Source organism: Drosophila subpulchrella, chromosome 3R, assembly GCF_014743375.2.
Source record: "Drosophila subpulchrella strain 33 F10 #4 breed RU33 chromosome 3R, RU_Dsub_v1.1 Primary Assembly, whole genome shotgun sequence".
Lineage (NCBI taxonomy): Eukaryota > Metazoa > Arthropoda > Insecta > Diptera > Drosophilidae > Drosophila > Drosophila subpulchrella.
Genome location: NC_050609.1, coordinates 15010791 through 15030905, shown reverse-complemented (window position 1 = coordinate 15030905; position 20115 = coordinate 15010791). Strand labels below are relative to the sequence as shown.

The following is a 20115-nucleotide window of genomic DNA, read 5'->3' as shown; positions in this document are numbered from 1 at the left end:
CACGGAATGGAGTTTGGGATTGGGATTGGAACCGGGATTCGGGGATCGGGGACTCGGAGATTCGGAGATTCGGGGACTGGGGAGCTCCTCACACGCCTGCTTAGATTTCAACACAATGGGCAGTTTCGATTTCAAAGGCAGCGAGAGAACCCGGGCACGTAGATCGGCTCGGGAATGGTTATGGCTATATGGGATATCTGTGTGACGTTGATGCGCCCCTGCGATAAGGATGAGGCCGGCAAACACACCTCAAAACGTTACGAAATGCGGAGGAAAGGTGGAAAGAAAACGAAAGAGGAAAGCCAATAGAGTGGGAAAAAGAAGGAGATGGCACAAAAACAGGAAAGAGTTGACACGGCTAATCCTGACGAATTGTTGTTAGCTGTCTGGGTTCATTCAACAATTGGCTCAGGACGAGAGTTCGTTCTCCCTTATAGGGATGATTTATTATTTAAATGCTTAATTCCTGGGCTTTACAAAATTCTTTAGTTTTTGTAAACGCATGTTAACATTAATTAACTGGCAAAAGCAGAGGTGTTTATAATTTCAACTCTTGTATCTTTAATTTTGTGTTGCTTAGTAATATAAAGCAGAGTTATAAATGACTTAAGGCCAGAGTTCATTGATCTATTAATTTTATGGCTTACAAATCTTAGTCATTAAGTTAAATTCTCTGCATGCCCAACTTAGTAATAGGTTAAGAGCAATACAAATTAAAGGCTTAGCTGCACAACTAGAAATATCAGAGTATATAAAACTAAATATCTTGGATTACTGAGTTTACTGAAAGATTATTCAGCTCTATTATTGAAATTATTACTGAAGAGTGATTAAATGAAAAGATAATTTAAAACCTACCAAGAATATATATGTAGTAGCTCATTATATGCCAATAAACATGGCAACTGGTACTTCAAGTCCATATATCTTTCTTCCTTTCTTCCTTATCTTTCCTTAAAGCTTGTGCATTGTAAGTTATATGATTAGTAAAGAACTCAGTTAATTCCTATTTGATCTTCACTAAGTTCATATAACATATATAGTTTCTCCCTTTCGTTGTGGTTCATAAATGGATAGAAAAGTGTTAAGCCAATGCAGGCGCTAATCAAATTGAGACAACGAAAGTGTTAAGTCGACTTCCAGGAATCTGGTGATCTGGGGGCTATTAAATGCCCGTTGGGCCATAAATCTGCAGATAAGACAATGCACCACTGATAAGAACTGAGGGAGATGCCAGCCGATAAACGCTAAAAGAGGCTGCGCAAAGAAGAGACCCGGGTCGTAAAATCCGAAATCCAAACACACTAAATAAGCCATAGAAAAGACTCTAAGATGGGGTTTTATCGCCGCTTGTTAGTGTAAATTTACAAACACTTTCGAATGGGTGTGTGAAATCTACAAACACATTCAAAGGGGAGTTTTCCCAACGATTTTTACTTTCAATGAAAAATTCTAAGGGGATTTTTACTCGAACAGCAGATCGCTGCTATTCGATCGGCTCGAATTGAGCTGTTAGCGCACTTTGAGCGCCGCTCATTTCTCTCTCTTTACCCGTTATTTGCAGTTCTTGCCTGTTAACCCGCACTGTTAACCGGTAATCGTAGTTCTCGCACATGTTAACTCAGAGCGAATTGCCCTCGAACATGTTAACTTAGCATGCCAACCGCTCTGTTAACCGCTAAATGTTACGGCTGCCCCTGTTAACTCAACGGCTGTGAGTTTCCGTTCCAAGGCGGTTTCAGTTTGAATATTTTTATCGACGAAAGCGGTTTTGCTCGCGGATCGTTTTCGTTTTGCCGTTCAAAACATTACTTTTTATAATCGTGCGTAAGAGAATCTGGAGAAATATGGATTTTGAAAATGTATTTATTTAGTTAAGCGTCTGAATCAGTGACGAAACTGTGAGTGCGTGACGATCGTATCTTTGGGATACGTTTTATGAATGGCGCGGGCGTGAACGAATTTCTTCGAGTCAACAAAAATCACCAGCGCGATAAACAGAGGCACACTCACACGATCGCGATTAAAAACAACACTCTCCGTTTAACAATAAAGAAATCGTTTGTTTTTCGGAAAACAAATAAGAGAAAATATGAGAAACAAGCGTGGAAATTATAGTTGCAAATAAAACAAACGCATCGTTTGTCAGGCTTGAATTTCGCACGGTTTCAACACATCCCCCTAAAAAAAAGAAAATAAACATTCCCTTACCCCTTTTCTCGAAAGCAAAGAAGAAATAAAAATAAAAACTATATACAGGAAAAATGTAAAGCTAAATAGTGCATAAAAATCGGTTTTCTTTGCGGTTCGGTTCCGTTCTTATAGAGTGTGCGTGCGTTTCTGCCCTCCCCTATCTGTCTCCTTCTCTTTCTTCTGGCCCCACCGCCATCTCTTTCTCGCCTTAGCGAGAGAACAGGGGGAACGTGTGTGCTTTTGTTTTCGATTACGTTTACTACATTTTTTGTACGCCCCATAGAAAAAAACATGACGAAATGTTGTTGTTGAAAACGAGAAATAAATACAAGTGATTACAAGAAATTTATAAAATAAACGAAGTAACGAAAATAAAAGAGAAATTATACATCTCAAGATATACGAAAAGAAAAGTATTGTGAAGAAATACACAAAAGCGAAATTCTATTTGGTGTTTATGGAATTTTCAGTGGTGTTGTGAAACCGAAAAATACGAACGCAGCAAAGTTACAGATACTCTCTTCTCGTGAACCAGCTGCAAACGCATCTAAAAAGGTAAATAGAGCTTCGGGACCCCATGTCGCTTATCTTCGGGGGTGGGTAAACAAACCAGCTTATCTGAAAGACCATTATGATCTGCAGATCTCCAGATCTCGGTATCTCAGTGGTTTATGAGTGGCTTCGGGGCTTCCTAGAACGAAACGTCAGAGTTTTAGATACATATTGTGATTGTCGCCGGGTTCGCCACTTACTTTCACTCCCCAAAATTTACCTGAGTTTCTGGGTTTTCTAGTCTCTGGCTCTCCCCCCTTTTTGTGGCTCAACTTTATCTTGTCAGCTGCGTGCCGAAAATGATAGTGATAACCTATATAATATATGTTTACAGTTAGTTAGTCGCTGGCACTATCTACGCGACGCGATGAAGCCAGTTTCTTGAGTTATCTCAGATTGCTATTGCTATTGGTTGTTTTTGGTTCTGATCGGTTTTCTTTAGCATTTCCGCTGCTGTTTGAATTGTCAGCGTTTATTTCGATTCATAAATCATAATCGCTGTGTAGTTTGTTTACACTCTTGTCGAGTGCTGGTTCTGTCCCCTCGGTAGTTTGCTTTTTTAGTTCCATGGGAATAAACACCGAAAAGTGCACAAACAATTCGATTTGCATACTTATTGAGAACTCAGCGTAATGACAAAAACAGAATTTCCGGTTCTATGGTGCGTCATCGGCGTAGATCGCTTTTAACCCCCGAGTTTTTGAGCTGGCGACCCGTTTTGTCTGCCATAACAGCACTCTTGATATGGTCCGCCCTTTATAATTTTACAGCATAGCCACCTTATATATAAACTCGTTTTTTCATTGTGTCTGCCTTTGTTGTTTATACTCCACATATGTACCGATAAGTATGTAAATAAGTTCGCAGCGAAACACTTGTGCTGGGTGGTTGATAAAATAGCAAATTTCAGGTAAATAAAACTGAAACAATATTTCGGCTGGCCTGGCATTCTTCTTCTGGCTGGGAAAGACCCAAAAAATAAACGATATATAAATAATATCTATGGATTACATTGAGTTAGAGTTAGGGAACTTTTATTAAGTGTGAGATTTCTTAAACAAATAGAGTCCCAATTGAAGTATAAGCTTAAATATGATAATACATATTGGTTTAGTTCTTTAAAATGAAGCAGGAACAAATCTTGTTGAAACTATAAAACTAAGTATGAAACTAAACAAACAATAAGTCCCCCAACTTAGCAGCTAATCTCTTCTCCATAATCTCCCTTGATTTTAAATTAAATAAAGCAATGTTACACCCAATTCAGCGACTTAGAAGCTAATCTCTTCCCCAGATTTTCTCCGATTAAACTGAAACGCTTTCCCCCAGTCTCGCTGCTCGCAGACATTTATCAGGCGGGGCAGGTTCATCAATTTCTTGTGTGATAAATGTCGTACAAGAATCTACACAAATATGCATGCCTCTTCTCCAGCTGCCGGGTACAAGCTGAGTTGACAAAATGATTTGTTTGGGCGCCCCATGTTTTGTGTTCATTGTCGCCAACCTCATGAGAGCAGAGCATCTTTATGATCGCTGAGCGCCACCCTGAACTTACGGCCAGAATCTCACAGATCCATCTGCAGACTGGAGCCCAAAAACAGCCACTAATTCCAAACAATGTAAGGCATTATTTATTTTTAACTGAGGTCATCAGCGTAGACATCGTCTATTACAGAAACGCCCGTCGCTCTCGCTCGCCCTCTAGAATTTTTCATCTCATCGTGCTGGGAGCTCCCTCCGGTTCTCCGATTCTCCGGTTCTCTGTGCTCTCAGTTTTCCGATCTTTACACAGAAACAAAATATGATCTCAAATGAAATGAATTTGCAATCGACATGGTTCTGGTTCTCAAACATCCGATTATTAAATCTCTATTATTATTAATATGCTATGATCTTAAAAGTGATATGGATTGTATATCTTTGTAATTACGTATCTTAAATAATGCTTTCAAACCGTTTTTTAATACTTTTTTACAAAAACTATCTAAATACTTTTTCATGCTTCAATTTAACAACTATTTAATAAAATATATATTTAATTTTTCGATATATTTAATAAAGATTATTAGAAATACTTCACTTAGACTTACCCTAATTTTCCCTGTGTACCGTTTCGAGTTCTATGGTGTTGTTCTTATTTCAAAGCTAATGTGTTTGGTGCTGTTTTTTGTTCAGCTGTTGAACTCGAACTCTCACCAAATTATGCCACACACACACACACACTGCGATAGCGGGTGAAAGAGAGGGGTAGCCCAGCGGGGGAAAGAGAGGGCGAGCGGTTTAGTTGGGTTTACAAAGTTCCAAGACCCAAGACCCAAGACCCAATGCCAGCGGGGCCAGCAAACATTATTTGAAATATTTATGCTTGACTTTTGCGCCTCAATGACTTTTGAATTGCCTTGCCTTTGGCTGCCCGTTTTTACACACACGTGTTTGTATCCGTATCTGTGTTTCATGTCGGTTCTTAAAGATACGCGCCGATCTTTGTGTATATTTTTACATGCCGGCGCACATATGTTGCATCAATGGATCTTGGGCATCTATGTATGATTCCTAAACCGACCGGGGAAAACTACACAAACATTAAAGACACATTAACCTGCTTTTAATTTGTCAATATTAGCTGGTCAAAGTCGTTTCGTCCGAGAAGAAAGGCCTTTCTTTCTCGGGTTCTCAGGCCACACTTTTCATTTCTTTCGGCCATCGCTGGATCGTTGGAAAGTGAGGCAAAACAACGAGGCAATAACTCTGCACGACAGACCCAGCATGTCTGGTTGTCTGCGATGTTGACCTTTTCACAGCTGGAACCATCTCTCACATCATATCGTTTGTGGGGTTCTTTTCGGTCCTCCAGCATTTTGGCCCATTGCTCGGCCGCTTGTCAATTTCTGTCAGTTGCTTGTCAAAAAATTTGTTTGGCTGTAAAAAATGCAGTGAAACCGTTTAACACAGACCACCAAAAAACCGAAAAAAAACCAAGAAAAAGGAAAAACAATCTGAAAAACCAAACACGATTTTCATGTAAGCCATCCAGAAAATGATTGACGAACCGCACTGACGAGCCGACTAACTTCCCTCCGTACAATGTGAATATGTACTTGTGTGTACATAGTACTGTGAATTCCCAGTCCCCGGCTGCATAATTAACCTTTTGGCCGGACTTTTGAGGTATGTGCTATAGTACTACACCCATGTCCGTTCGTTTGCCCGGTCTGTTTGCCTTTGTTTACAGCGTAATTTGTTGATAAATAAATGTGAAAATGCAAACAAATCGGTGAACAACAACCACCGTGCTACGCAATCGACGTCCGCTGACTAATGGCTCCCCAGCTAATCTAGCCCCCCTCTATAAGGTGCCTATAATATATAACAAAAGGGCTCTGTTCCATTGGACACGTAGAAATATTTGTTGTTTTCTTTTTCGGCCGGGCATTCCCTTTATGGCATAGTTGAACTTTTGCCAATTTGTTTCAAACTGACACGTCTGCTGCGTAGATTCGGTGTCAATTTTTTTGTCACCTTAGAAATTGAGGGGGAAAAATATGTGATGGGCGTCGAATGAGCGAAATTAGCATTTTTTAACGAACTCTCAGCTCGGTTATTAATTTCTGTTTTTGGCCGAAATCACCAATTAATTTACGCTCGCTGGCGCGGCAGGTGATCTCTCTCCACGATGATCTAATCCGCAGCATTCAATGGCCGTAATTAGGCTCAATTAATTTGGCATAAAAGCGGAAATGGAAAAGTGCTGGTTCGAGCGGATGCAAAAAACACCAAAAAACAGCTAAGAAAAACCAAAAAAAAAGTAAAAATGTGTTGGAAAAAATTGTCTTAATGATAGACATTCACTTTTTATGGACGCGCGAGGTGTGTGTCTTAATGGAGTGAAATTTCTGGTAATTGAGCGAGACGAGCTTTTGACTCTTGGGTGCGCATTTGATGAATTTTGAGCCAGTCTATATATTTTCGCAGCAATTTGGCTGGCTTTTGTTTTTGGCACGGCTGGGTGAGTCGGCTTCTACGGCGGCCACAGCCTTCTTCTTTGGATTTCGCCTTTGCGTTTGCCCCGGCTGCTGTTGTGCTGCATTTGTTATGCAAATCAAGTGCCGCCATATGTATAAAGCCGATACACTCGCATACATATGGACTAAGAAACTGAAATACTGCCACAGTCAGTCGGTAGTAAACAGAGAAAAAAAAAAATAGCCACTGAACTGGACGATCAATCAAGTTGAAGTTCGAAACAAAGGTCTATTGAAATAAACTAAGATCTCGAAGGTCCCATAAAGAGTTGTGATCTTTGATAATAAGGCCTATGCTTATAAAGATCTTTTATAATAATTTATTCCAAACAAAATATTTTTCTAAAAAGAGATGTTTTTATGAAATGATAGATGTAATATGTTTACGAAATGTAATAGAACATTTTTTCTTTTTCTAAAATATGCGAAGATGTTATATGATAGAACCCTATAAAATAGTTCAGAGGATCTTTATAACATCGAAATATCTTAGCTGCATTTTTTCCTGTGCACTGGAGCTATAGTTGGAGCCGGAGATGGAGTTGGCCGGAACGGGCCCAGTCGGTTTGGGCCAGCTCAGACCGGCACACCACACAAAATTGAAATAAACTGAATCCGCGAACTGGTTGTGTAGGCAGCCCACGTACAAGGTCTTCAAATATGGCTCTTTATTTAGCCGCTGTTGCTGCTCTTTTCTAAGCATTTTTCTTCTATTTCTTGTGTGTTGGATTTTAGACGCTATAATAGCATTAATTTACCATACAATTTCATATTTATGGCCATTGTACGCTGAAGTGCAATTCGTTTTTTAAACTTTGTTTCTGTCTCTGCCTTTTTGTATGTTTTTCAATTTGTGCAGTCTGCAGTTCCTGAGTGAATGAGTGTGGGCGGTTTGTTTACTTTTGCGCCCCATTTTTGGTTTTTAATTAAGTTTGTTGTTTATTTCAGTTACATGTATGAATGCGGGCCGCCCTCTCGATTGCTCGATTGCCTCCCAATAATTGATTAATTCCCAGTTAATTTTTATTGCGAAACCTTTTTTATTTGCCAAAGCCTGGCGATTAGAATTTGTGTGAATCATGACTACGTGATAAACTGGCGTTGGTCGCGGGTAAATAAATGTTGTATATAAATCGTACGTCCTAGGCAGGCGATTAATGCACATAAAAACACACATCCTCAAGTGCATATAGAGTGATAGACACACGTCCCGTCTATTTTTTTGTTTTGCCTTAGAGATGGGATGGCGCCGTAATAAAAAATAATTTTCGATGACCTTAGTGCGCCAGTGGGATGATCTCATTGATGATAGTAGAATCGGATCTAGTTGGGTGAACTCTCAATGAGGCTTGGCATGTGCTTGGGGTTATCATTCTGCTTATTTTCACCTTTTTATGGGCGATTTCTTAACTTTCATTTAACATTCTCTCCCCTGAAATGATCTCATATTTGAAAGTGAAGTCAGACTGCTTAACCTATTCACATTTAAATCACCAACTAACTTGATTTATTCTTTTCTTTGCAGGTTGGTTGACTTTCCCATCTTAGAATCGTAAGTTAATGTCCCAATTTCTGGCTCACAAATGAATTAAATATTTTCGTGGACGTGCACTTTTTGCTGAGAGTGCTATCCAGTGGGGTAGCCAATAAATAGCGCCATATGCGATGGCCAGACTGACTCACAGACACACATTTTTGGGTTCATCAGACGTCGGCCGAATGCAATTTTACAGTTGGACCGACTTTCTTGGCCCAACTCAAAATTGTACATATTTTTGACAAGCTGACAGCACTAAAGACGTTCGCTTCTCCAATGACGTAATTGCCGGGTAAAAGCCGTAAAAAAATGAAATTAAACTTCGAGGTATGGAGAGCAGAGCAGTTTCGAGCTGAGCGTGTGCAAATTTACTTTGTGAACTTTATCACCGAACTGTGGGAATTAGTCATACGATCGAACATATATGTACCTGGGCTCCGGCTGCGAATTTCCTGCTGTTATTGGTGATGTTTTGCACGTTTTTTATTGCGGCTGCAGCATTTCCCTCCACAGACAGCTGAAAAGTCCATTAGGCGTGATCAGAACATTTTAGCGGCCAGTCAGAACAGCGACTGTTTTCTGTTTATTATACCTGGTATTAGGGGGGTATACGAATTTGGTGGTAGTTTGAATAAAAGACACCTCAAATGTAGGGATTTTTAATAGCCATTTCGATTTCTGAAGATTGAACAAGTTTATTATAAAGGATCTGAACAGACTTTAATGCTTACATCCCATTAAAATCAAAATGTAACATTCTATAGACATATTTCTTATAAGATTGACACTAAAGGTGAACAGAATATAATATAATAACAATAATATCTTATAATATCAACTCTGCTAATAGAACCCAATATTTTGTAATTTTCCACTTGATTGGGTTTTATCAACAGAGTTGACATATTAAGATGTTATTGTCATTCTATTTTTGGTAACATTTAAAGCTTCCGCGATTACCAGGTACCCCCTAGTCGCATACCATTTTCGCCAGTTCTGGTGGCATGAATGAATGGTGAATGAGTTCATCGCATTCGGTGTCAGCATTGGCCATTTGCGACGTCTGAGCTCCGCTGTTGTTTAACCAAATAGTAGAGCACAAACTCAACTCCCAGTGCGTGGGCTCTCCACACTTAGTCATCGCCAAGATTCCAAGGGGGGAAATGCAGCCCGATGAGTTGACTGCACTTTGTCAGCCAGCCAACTGCACTGAACTCGACTGATAAGCCCCGTGTTTGGTTTGCAACAGCAGCAATAGCAGCGGCAGTCTTCTCCCCCAAAGACGGACAGCCGTTGGAGATAAGGCAAAGAGTTGCGATCATCGAGGAAAACACATTTTCAATTTGATTTATGGCATGTAAATTTATGGAAATTTACTGCGGCCCGAGCATGATTCTCGGTAAGCCGAACCAAACCAAGCCCGATAATGTGTGGAAACCCAGCAGATAGTTTTCCACCGCTGGTACTCGCATGTGTGCTTGTGTGTGTGTGGCGCATTCCAATTATATTATATCATGTGCTCCCAGCATTATCGCATATGGTAGTGTATATGGTGCTGACTCGCGATTCTAGTCGATATGTAAAGACCAAAACAAGTTGTCGAACAAGTTTTGAAACGCCTTTGGCCAATGCAGAGAGAAAAATCCTTATCAGCTGGAATCGGTTCTTAAAAAAAATTAAGAAATAGTTATAAAGATCATAGGAATGGAATAGAAATGAGATAGAAAGCATAGTAAGTCGTATTAAAATGTTCCCCGTTCTTTTAAAATATCATATCCCTAAAGTATATTTTATTATTCTTTTATTTGGGAAAATACATATTCCCATATATTTTCCCCAGTGCAGGCGTTCATTACGTACATTTAGTTATTTTATTTTGAACACCCAGAACTGGCCAATACAATGTATAAAAGACAAGTCTTAATTACCCAACATCTATTTGTATTTTCATTAAAAACTGTGCACATATATACACAAATGTGTATTTGTTTGCCCGCGGCGCTAATGAACTCGCCGTCGTCTTGTTAATAATTATTGAAATTTTCGGTCGGCTCTTATTTTATTTTGTTTATTTGCTGCCCCTGTGTAGTTGCTTTTAACGCGTTCAACTGGCTTTTGAATTGATTTCGGCAATTAAAGGCCCCCAAATGAAATTGAAAACGTTGAAAGGCATTCGGCTGCGCGCGAAAAAATCGTTTTAAAGTTATTATAAATATTATTGCGGGACACTCGAGTTTGGTGATTGATGGTCGTTCGATGGCCGAGCGGAAATATGCCTTTTAAATATTTTGTTTCACACGTGCGGGGTCTCTCTCTTTTTCTCTGTATTTTTATTTTTAGTTCTGCCTTATCACAGGCACTCATTAGCTGCTGATAAAAAACAATTTTTGTTGGACCTTCCAGCTGATAATCTTTTTTAAAAGTCACTCAGATAGCGCCGGGCTAGTTCCATTTGATTTTGTTTCTCATTTTTCCTTTCGTATTTATATATTTTTCCATTTTTTTGTAACTTTTATCTCGTCTGATAAAAGCTGGCGTTATGTATTTGTGACTTAATTAGTTTGCCGGCTATATACGAGTAGGTGGGCAGCCGATTTCCCCGCAGACCGGATCTCAGTTGGCCATCGAAAAAGTATCGAAACAACACCAAAAAGAACGACCACCGATTTTCAGAGAAGAAAAATTAATTAGAGACGCCGCCGTGCCGCTGATAAGCAAATACAAATAAATAAATAAACACGGAAAGGCAAACAAATAGAGAAACATATTGTGGACTCCCAGATCCAAACATCGACTTTTCTGCTTTAAATTAGTGGCTTTAACTATGTGAAATGTGGGGTAGAACTTTCTTCTTGATTAGTGGGTCAGCAGAAAGGAAAGAGATCTAATTATACACAAATGTGACAGTGCATTGCATTAGTCATTAAACAGTGAAAAAAACATTTGAACTTTAGTGTATAAGATTTTAAATAAATTCCTTTTAAACTAAAAGTAAAAATCTTCAGCTGAAAAATATTAAAAACTTTATTAATGTACTATATATTTTGTACAAATTACTTCGGTAAATCTTCAGAATATAATTTATCTCTGTGTATGTTTAGTTTGAATTTGAAAATTTGTCTAAAATCTATCCCATACCCTGACCACCGGTTGACTCGTGCGTCAGCCTTGAACATTTGCCAAAATTCGCCAGCGAATTAGTAAATATTTTTCTTTCTTTTTCTTTTGACGCCACGAGAGATTTATAATTTCGTCTAAAAGACAGGAAAAGCAACAATTATGGATAGATGATAGATATACATACATGTAGATAACCTAACCAGTGCTAATCTCGGGCAGTAAAATCACAAATCCGTAGCAGTCAGTATTTCTTCATCTGGATGTCTGATTTGATTTAATTTTCACGTTTTTCATTCGGCCGCTGTTATTTTCTTTTCATCGGATCGTAAAAAGTTTATAATGCGATTGAGTTGCAAAGGCTACAAATGTCGCCATTTATAAATACCCCAATAAATTGGTTAAGGTCGAAACGGGCATAAATCTGTGGGCCAACATAAGCGGGCATAAATATCGAAGGAGACATGGTCTTGATTTTAACGACTTTCCAAAGTTTTATGAATGAATTTCGGGTGTCTGTATGAACTGAGGCTAAGCGGGATTTAGTGGGTTCACAGCCAGGTCCAGAGACAGATATTGAAAGGTATGAAAGGAATGCTTTATATACCTTATAAATGATGTCACAGATTATTTTGTTGTTGTTTACATTGGAGCACTGGCTGGGCCATAAATTATCTAGTTATGATTTACAGCCCCGCCAAGTAAATGCAAATATGCGAGCATATTTGCATGCCGACAAGTCAATCACCACTTGACGCTGATAAATTTAATCGCCAGTGGGCGAATAAGTTGGAAAAAAAGAAAAGAAAAGTGCATCGCCACTCATTATAGAATTTATAATTAAATGCAATTATTTACAACTATGGAGGAGGCACTGACCACCGACCATCGACCATCGGTGATAAAGAAGAGCCTCCGCCGGAGCAGCAACCGCATAATGTAATTACGTTTTTTATTTTTACAAAATGCTCGCGACACGCTCTGTTTGAAATGAACAACGAAAACAAGTGATTAGATGATCCCAGCCAATTTCTGTACGGTTTGTTTTCGTTCTGCGGACTATGGTTACCATACGTACGTACTATAGATACAGTGTATCTGTATCCGAAAGTCCGTTGTGCGGACAGTCGAACAAACGCGTTTGCTGATAGACGAGCCACTGGCCGCCTGACTGACCATTACAAATGTTCACTTAGTCGGGCCAGAGATATGGATATATGGATATGGCCATTGGCCATTGGCCACCACTAAAACCGCAGTGAAAGAGTTAGAAAAGGAGGAGGTTGGGGGACTTTTGCATCGTCTGCCGATTGCAGTTTTGCTGTTTTTATTTTCACATTTACTTTTTTCCCTCCTTTTCTTCTTATTTTTGTCGTTGTTGATTATTTCTACAAAAGCCACTAATGGATTTTGATATGCACAGCACAGCAGCACCGGCACACACACTTCGCACACACGCATATTTCTATTAAGATGATGCGACTGGCCACTCCAAGCCATTTTCCCATCTTACACTTGAAAAAGATACATGAGAACATTTATAATATGAAACTAAGGAAAAGAATTATAAAGCTATCCTACTTTTAAATTAAAGAAAGGATAAAATTGGATTCAAATATTTAGGAACATTTATTCAATGATTTCTTATAAATAGTAGTTTTGGTTATTATATAGAGCTCATTTACAGGTTTTTCTTGGTCATATTGAAGTATTTTATAGGACTTATTTTTTTTAAGTTTATATTTTCTGGGTTATCTATCTTTTCCATTTCGAGATATGGATAGTTGTTTTGCCAAATTTGTATCTCTTTTTGATTTAGTCGTACTTTTTCTCAGTGCCTACACTCCACTCCTCTTTGAGGCGCTGCTACTTTATTTGCCTGACTGGCGGCAACGTCCAGCGGCATGCCAGATAAAGTTCTTGCGCTTTTCGGTAAAAGTGCAATCGTTAGAATGTGAGTGGTGTGGAGTGGTGATGGAGGGGGGATTTCGAGGAACGGGGACCGGGGATCGCGGATCGGGGATGGTCGCCGATCGGCGGCGACGACCCGCTTAATTATCAAAGACATTTTTCTCAATGGGCTTGGCCGGTCCGCCGATAATGCCCACCAATATAACCAGGAGTGGCCGGGCCGATGTTTTCATTTTTAGAGGCGGGGTCAAGCGGCCAACTGGGCCCTGGCTTTGGCCCGCCTGTCAGCGGAGTGATCTAATGTGCTGTCCAGGAAGTGCGGACAGTCGCAGATGTTTGCCAAAAACACGGCTAACAGACTCCTGGCAAACAAACAACTTAGGGTTTAGGGGCATTAAAACGGCAATGGCTGAAATAAACAAGAAGGGAGCCGAGTGCAGCCAACACTGAACTAATGGCAGTGGCAGCCACGCCGGCGTAGCACGGTTCAATGAATTACTTCATTAGTGCAGGCGTGTTCCGTGTGGCATGCGTTGTATCTCAAAGATACTCTCCGCCGAGGCAGACAGTCGGCTAGCACTGGTCCGCTGAGCGTTTGCCAACGTCTGCCAGTCAGCCAATATGGCACTGAAAAAATATCAGGGACTAATCCATTTGGATAGACTAACAAAGATCGGCTTATCTTAGAGATAGCTAAAAAAATATGTATTGTATTATTTTAACTTTTGCTAAGATAGAATCTATGCAGTTAAAAGAAATTTACGTAGTCTTAAACACTAAGTAATGCTTTTACTTGCATTTTTATGAAATTATTTTTGCCTGTATTTCACTATTGTGATGTTGGAAGAGTGAAAAAAACTAAGACCATCAAAGGATCTGCCAAACTCCTGGACTTTAAAAGTTTTTACCGTAATCAATTTATCTTAAACATTAAGTTAAACCTTTAATTTTATTTTATATTCGTTTGTTACTCGCATATTTTCTCAGTGCACGAGTTCTGGGCCCTGGCACTGTGGAGTGCAACTCACAACTCACATGTTGCCATGTTGCCCTCGGATCGCGTCAACTGTGCGTGGAAATTAGCTTGTGCTGCCGCTGATGATGTGGCTCCTCGACTTTCTTGGCTGTTGGCTCTTAGCTGTTGGCTGTCCTGGAGTATACTCCTATAGGACTCCTTGGGCCTCTAGCCGGCTGCCTTAATTGCGGAAGTTATGAGCATGGAATTTTAATTATTTCACTCGAGAAGTTCTCCTCTGTCTTTTCGTTAGCTGGTTTACGGTTAGCCAGGCCTGTGTTTTTCTTAGTTTTTTTTGGGGTCTCGGTCTCGGCAAACATCCGCCAAACCTTTTCACTGTTTGCATTCTTCGGCTGCCGACGAGAAAGTGTCAAGACGAGTGATTGCACTCTTCTACGCAGCGGAGAATGTTTGTTGTGTTCCCAATTTTCCCCATATTTAGTTCTAGACGTGACACTTTCCTCGCCGCTTTCCACAGATCCGTCCGTTGGCCAAGTTGTTTGGCCTGTTCTGGTTCCTTTGTGTGTTTGCTCATTTGTGGCACAGATGCGTTGGAGTCGCCTGGCATCTGATCCGAGTTACTTAAGAGGGGCTCAGTTCAATGGAGCTCAGTGCGCTCGTCAATTCGTCAACTTCCTGGCTTGCTTTCAAATGCCATGAGGCTGGCAAACAAAATGTAAAAAGCCCAAGAAGAGTTGGCCAAGAGCAGCTGATGGGGCTGCAGATGCTGCTTTTGGCGATGGATGGAGACGTCGTTTAAGATTAAGACGACTTCTTTTTACGGCCGTGTGTGAGTTGTAGTTGCTGCGGTGAGTGCGTGTTGCTGCCGCTGCTGCGAGGTGAGTGATGATGATGAATGTGTTACAACGAAGGTTAACGACTTTCAGCTTTATAAACACAGACTTACAGACCCGCACAGCCTCGCACAGCCCAACACACAGCTGATAAAGCTGGAGCTCTCTTCTATTGTGGAGATCCAAGAACCCGTCCCTGGGATCGTGTGTGTGCCAACTAATTAAGCCGCCAACAAGCTAATTATAAGTCGCGTCTGGCACTCTAATTGCAATTTAAATAAATGTGGCAGGCGGTCGGGCCACTTTGGCCAACCAGTTTGCCATTTGGCCGAAAAGGAGCGTTTTAAATTTCAATTTGTACAAGTCAGCGCGTTGTCAATGCACCAAGAACTCTCTCGCTCTCTCTTCTCTCTTTTAACAACTAAATTACACTTGTTAACAATCTAGAGACTCACACACATTCCGGCTAAACCAGCAGCTAAGATCCAGCAAAGTTAGTCACTTTGGCCCAGTCGGTTTGTCTGAGAGAGCCGAGATTGCAATGGGGTTAGCAGCGCAATCTGCTCAAATATAGATAGCTAGTTAGATGCCAGGCAGGCAAACAAACAAACGGACAAACAAACGGACAAACAACTATTCCGCCAGCAACACAGCAACATGTGTAGCCATGTAGCAACATTGCAACAACAGCTGCAACAGCAACAGCAGCAGCAGCAACAACAACCGGCTTTGGGGCTCGGTATTCGTATTCGTATTCTAATTGCGCACAAGCTTAGCAGCTTTTAGTTACTTTGTAGACTTTTAGTTGCCAGCGATTTTTGCATAGATACATTCTCCACCTAGCCGAGATACAAAGATACAGAGATACACAGATACAGCTGGCCCACAGACGGCTCGGTTAATTTATGCAACGGTCTATAGTCCGGATAGATACAATAAATTGCTTGCCAAGTGTGGCCGAATAAGTGTTCTATTGATTTCTGCAACACCTTGTCTTCAAAAGGCCAAACTGACTAACTGTTCTGTCAAAATGTTTCGGCCTGCCCACGTTGGTCGTTGGATCGTAGGATCGTTGGTTTGGTAAGAGACAGCCATCTGTGCACAGGGAGAAAATACAGAGAGTTTATGTAAGCAAATCGAAATTGTTATTGCTTATACTTAAGAAGACTTATTTAAGATCTTCAGAAACACCTTTAAAATAAGTTCTGTAATATAACACCAAATACCATATTAAAGATCTTCAAAAACACCTTTACAATAAGTGTACTTATTGTAAGACCATACACCACATAAAAAATATTACTTAAAATCTTCAGAGTCACCTTTGAAAATAAGAACAGTCGTAGTAATACCATTTACCATATATAAACTCCACTCTTAGCTAAAATTTCTCTCTGTATATGCATTGCATGTGGCATGAATTTCAGTTGAAATAATGACACACCCGTTCCGATCCGAAATCCCTGTGTGTGTGCCATATAGATACAGATACAGTCGGAGCCACAGATACACATCTCTCCAGCCCATAGATTTTTTCACTCGAAAATGAAATGAAAATTACCGAACTGTAACCATATGTGGCTACATGCGGCCTTATGTTTAGTACTCTATGTCTATGTCGTTTGGCTATGCGAAGAACGTAGTGTGCCTGTGCCCCATTAAAATTAATTTAATTATGCTCGTAAAGAAAAAAAAAAAAAAACCACATACGAGCAATTAATTTGGCAAATAAGTGAGGCCAATTGTTTGCGCATTAAACTTATGGGCGGGCCAAATCGTTTTGCTTCTCAGCAGGGTTATCTTTTTAAGGGATTTTGCCATTTTTATAGGTATTTTAATGCCACTTATTGGGTTGTTTTTGTTGTTGCTTAGACCGCCCACAAAAAAAGGTTAATTACAATTTATTGCCAGCGCTTTTGTCGTTACGCTCACTTGATCTCTTTCAAAGTCCCTGTCCTACGATCGCACAATTTTGATTGGGAACAAACGGCGGGCAACGTCAACAATTTAATTGCACATTTGCATTAGAGTGGAAAGTCTGACTCGTGGCCTGTCATCAGGGATTGCTACTGTGGATGTTGCTGCTGTACATGTTGCTGCTTCACTGTCTTTGTGCTGCTCCTGGTGAGCGGTTTCCATTGCAATTGCCCAGCACAGGCCACGTTTGATTTCTTAATTGTCGCTAAATGCGGGACATTGTCTTTCAGCCAGACAATGTTTCTGCGGCTCCTGCTGCCATTGTTTTACCATTATCGTCGATCATTTTGCTTGCAATGAGTTTTTGTGGCTGCTGAGCACACGAAATGAATGTTTGGGTACACACAGCTGTAAAGGAATTGTCGAACGAGCTGCGATCATGGTGGCAATTCCCGAAAACGAATGCTGGTTGCTGGCTGAAGTGGGGTTCACATTTTAATTGCTTCCATTTCAATTTATTTTTATTTTTCTTCAGGGGACCTATACAATGCGCCACAGAGAAGTGCTGAAAACTCACCCCTAAAGTCAGGGATACCTGCATAAATATCCATTTGAATAGATCTTTGGCATTGGGGTGGCATTCCTTTGTTTTCAGGAGAGTGCGTAACATTAATAGGGATAGCAAAAGCTGTTTTCCACGGTTAAGTGATAAATGCCACTGTGTTACGCCCACATCCGCCCCTTTTCAGACCCTAATTATGCCCCAGAAGAAACCCTGCTTACGTAATCCCCTACGAACCTTAAGCCCCTGTTCGCACCCACTCCCATTGCCTCACTTTCACTACTTAAAACACTAAAATAACTTATATTTAGTAATTTCAGATGCGCTTCATTTACATTTAAATATAGTTTTCAAGTTGCCCCTTTTCTTCAATATTTCCCAGCCACAGTTTCTAATCTTTTTCGTTGACATCGAAAGGCAGTTTTCAATGGTTTTTTCCCTCCACTTTTTAATCGCTAAACTGTCTCATAAACCCCGAATTTTATTTGACAACGCGATTGGCATACGAAAGCAGCTGAATAAAAGAAACGAATTTCTATCTGATAGAAAATGCGAGTGAGAGAGGTCACTCGCGTGGCACATTAGTGGAAATTATGACGATTTTCCCCAATACAATAACTCAAAGTTATGCTGACAGCTATGGACCCGCGTATTATTAATTCAATTTGCCTTCGATTATCGCCGAAAATCCATCCATTCGATCGAATAAAATCCAATTCGGTTAGCTGAACGCGGCTTTGAGATGGTAATGATCCAGCGGTGAGCTAATCTGTGTGATTTAGGTGCCACTGAGCAATAGACTTTTGTCTCTCATTATTTATGAGTGTAATTATAATAATTTTTATGCAAACTACGAAATACATTTTACGTAAGCCGTAGCTTTAATTAAATTTGAAGCAGGAAGTTGGGATATACTTCAGACCCGAAAAACATAACAGAGTTATGGATAGGTATACATATAAAATGGACTGGGATTGGGAGCCCCTTTTTGGGGCAATTTGGCCGGCGGATGCAAAACGCCATAACTCATGTGGCGGCGAAAATAATTTGATATCAAAGAGCGTCTGTCTGTAGATCGCATAAATTATAAATGCAGTGAGTGGGGAGAGGTGTTAGAACCTTTTAGATGTTTGGTTTTTTATTATTTATTTATTTTTTTTGTTGGTAGAATTTATGGCTGTTTAAACAGACAGATAAAGTTGGTGTCATTAGTGATTTATGGTGGGATAGCCTTTGATTGGGGTTCTGGCCAGAGTTCACCTTTCGGTTTGACATTGAATGGAAAAAGCCAAGCGCCGCTGAAAGTGGCTGCCCCTTCCCCTTCTCCTTCTTCTTCAGCTGGCAGCGTGTGAATTCTGTTTTCGTTGGAACTTTCAAAGTAAAAAGAGACGCGGCAAATTAAGTCAAGGTGGGCTGCCTTGCATTACTCATGATGAACTCAACGCAATGTATTGAATTACATTCGGCGAGTGCATGAATACTATCCGCAAATGTGGGTGAATGGAACTGGAATGCAGGGTAGGATTTCGGATGTCGGATTTCAAGGCAGCTGACAGCGAACCACTATCTGGAATACGCTGGCCCACTCTTCAGATAAGCAAACTTTCCATGGAAGCCATACGGAATTCCGCGTATGAATGAAAGTATTGAAAACATTGCGGCCTCTATGCGCGATAAGATAGGAAGCCCAGATACGGTAATATAACTTTAGCCGGAAAAAACGAAAGGAGTCCTACGTATTCTGACTTTATATGTAATTACCAAAGGTTTATAATATGGCTTTTGTCCTAGGTTGAAACTGAGTCAAACAAAGTAATGGGCATATTCTGGAATATTAAACATATAATAAATCCTATTTATTACCCTGAGTGTTGTACAAATATAGCTTCTGAGAATCCGAACGCACTAGTGGCTACTAATGGAAAGAAATACTCACGGTCCTGATAGGCTGGGCATAAAAAGAAACCTATCAGCTGACCCGAATGAACTGACTTTCAGCTGCTGATAATGTTACATTGAGTCGCGTTTTTTATGTACATTGTGGGTAACAATTACAAAAGCTTACAGTACAGTAGAAGTTTGTGATCAGTGATCAGTTTTCTACTTACGCATACATACAATGTATCTCAAAATAACTATAGTCCCTTACTAATAATAAGTATATAAATACAAAATAAACATTTCATTGCATCGCAACTGAATCAGCTCAGTTTCCCCATCAAAAAGTAAACATAAAACTCGTTTGTTTTTATATGGACACACTGAAACCTAAATTTAAAATCGTCTATGAAAAATCATAGATATTTTAAAACAGCCAACCCCCTATATTTTCAATATAATTAAAAAACAGCTTAATACAAGGCGTAATCCTAACCGCAAGCTGCCTCCCAGTTATGTAAAATATCTAACCAAAGTTTACGGCAGAAATAAAGTATCACGTAAATTAAAAATTTAATAGGCCCCTCTTGTTTTAGTTGGATTACTTAAAAAGTCTC

At 40.0% G+C, this 20115-nt stretch overlaps 1 protein-coding gene across 3 annotated transcripts in view; it reads left to right on the top strand.

Moving 5' to 3' along the window:
• Positions 1-1758: 1758 nt before the first annotated feature.
• Positions 1759-20115, top strand: part of LOC119545840 (rho GTPase-activating protein 7) — a 98244-nt gene continuing 79887 nt past the window's right edge. Inside the window, exons 1-2 of one of the 3 annotated variants that reach the window (XM_037851803.1) lie at positions 1759-1823; positions 2477-2748. The gene's annotated coding sequence lies outside the window, so the exon portion shown is untranslated. Of the gene's footprint in view, positions 2749-20115 lie in introns of all 3 variants that reach the window. The other 2 variants (XM_037851804.1, XM_037851802.1) reach the window with 2 other exon arrangements.